The 1767-nt window shown below is 37.9% G+C and overlaps 1 pseudogene; it reads right to left on the reverse strand.

The window, feature by feature from the left end:
* Positions 1 to 404: 404 nt before the first annotated feature.
* Positions 405 to 1328, reverse strand: LOC145058447 (E3 ubiquitin-protein ligase RDUF2-like; annotated as a pseudogene).
* Positions 1329 to 1767: the final 439 nt, after the last annotated feature.

Below are 1767 nucleotides of genomic sequence, written 5' to 3' on the forward strand. Positions count from 1 at the left end.
GATTGATTTTCCATAATCATACATTATTTTTTTTTGGAACATACTAACATCTTATGATTTAGATGTTAATTTAGTTTTACAATTAAATTGATCAAACACATACTATGAGAGGAGATTATTTGTTGTTCTTGATTTCTTTCTAGGACAATCATTATTATATGCATGAGGAACACAAATCACGGTTTATTGATCCAAATAACATGACTATAACTTAACACTAACAACTTCCATGACCTTTATAGCAAATTGGTCATAATTGGTTTCCTAAATATGTCATTATACGATTTAGAAAGACACAAGAACATTAATATAATACATATAAATACATTTTTGAAAGCCGATAAGTTTCAACATTACACTTCCCAACTGGTCTCTGTACACAACTCTCTAAGAAACATGTGAACTTATTGTTCCTCATCTTCACCATGGGCTCGTAGAGCCCATAGTGACGAACCCGAACTCGATGCAGATGGCATCGAGCCGAGTTAGGGCACATGTGTTGGCCCGAATAAGGTACTAAAAGGCCAAGGAAGAGACAAATGCCTCAGATCTCTCTCATCCCTATCTTCACTATCACTCGACCTGTTTGCCTCTTGGTCGGGTCTTGTTTCATCAGAAGGTAACTCAAACCTACAAACAGGACATGAGCTATGAAGCTCCAACCATGGCAGAATACATTTGGTATGAAACTTATGTTTACCTGGCATTTCTTTGGCTTCATTTACAACTTCAAAATCATCCAAACAAATCGAACATTAAACCGAATTTTCATTGATTTTTACAGTTGGCATTGCTTCCACCGCATTGTTTTTGTGTGGGTCGGGTTCCGTGTCTATTTAGGTCAATTTTAGACAAATGTTGTAGTAATTCGTCTAATATGGGACCCGAAAAATAGTCACCTAAAGAACCAATTGGATGGGTCCCACCACCGCTGCCTTGAGCAACTATTGTCTGATTAAAAGGATTAATCAAAATAACATGTTCCCGATCATGATCATGATCACATTCTTGTGATGTATTGTTTTCAGATCTTGATCGAACACCTTGGAGGAGGTGGAGGATGGTGGCGGAGCTCCGACCCCGCCTCCTCATGATGGACTCAAACTCACAGTCCAAATCAGAGTCTCCATCCTCCTGGAAGTTGTAGCTTCGGTGGCGGTCTTTTTCCTCGTTATCATCATCAAAGTCGACATGGAAAATATCCGGCGACGGTGAGGGTTTTTCATCATGCCGAGAAAGACCGGAGGCCATAATGACTGACCACGGTCAGGAACATCTTCAAGGTGGTAGTGGTTGTGGTTGTTTGTGACACTATCCATTTCCTCCATGAATTCACCATGACAACTCGAACACTTGATTGTTAGCACTTCTATGATCGGGACTACGGGCCTATTACATTTATGGCACGAGTATCTTGTTGACTCTCTATCTTCATCCATATCTCACTTTCAGAAATCGAAATCAAGCTCTGTTATCAATAACAATCAAGATCAGCAACCACGAAGTTGAAAAATTTTGGGTTTGTTAATTCAAACATATTATTACAGATCAAAGTATATAAAACCCTAGAGACCCTTGATCTGAGATTTACAAAGATAGAATTCTACTGGTAATTAACAAGAAAAATAGATCTTCAAAACGTAATTTAGCCAGATCCAGAAATTCAAATTTCTTGGTAAAGATTTGTATAATCTATACATGAAGAATCTAAAAGCTTCTAAATTTCAATTCCTTTGTAAACCTAACCAACATGGATCGAAACTGACT

Source organism: Lactuca serriola, chromosome 1 (assembly GCF_051521515.1).
Source record: "Lactuca serriola cultivar US96UC23 chromosome 1, Lser_US96UC23_V15, whole genome shotgun sequence".
NCBI classification, from domain to species: domain Eukaryota; kingdom Viridiplantae; phylum Streptophyta; class Magnoliopsida; order Asterales; family Asteraceae; genus Lactuca; species Lactuca serriola.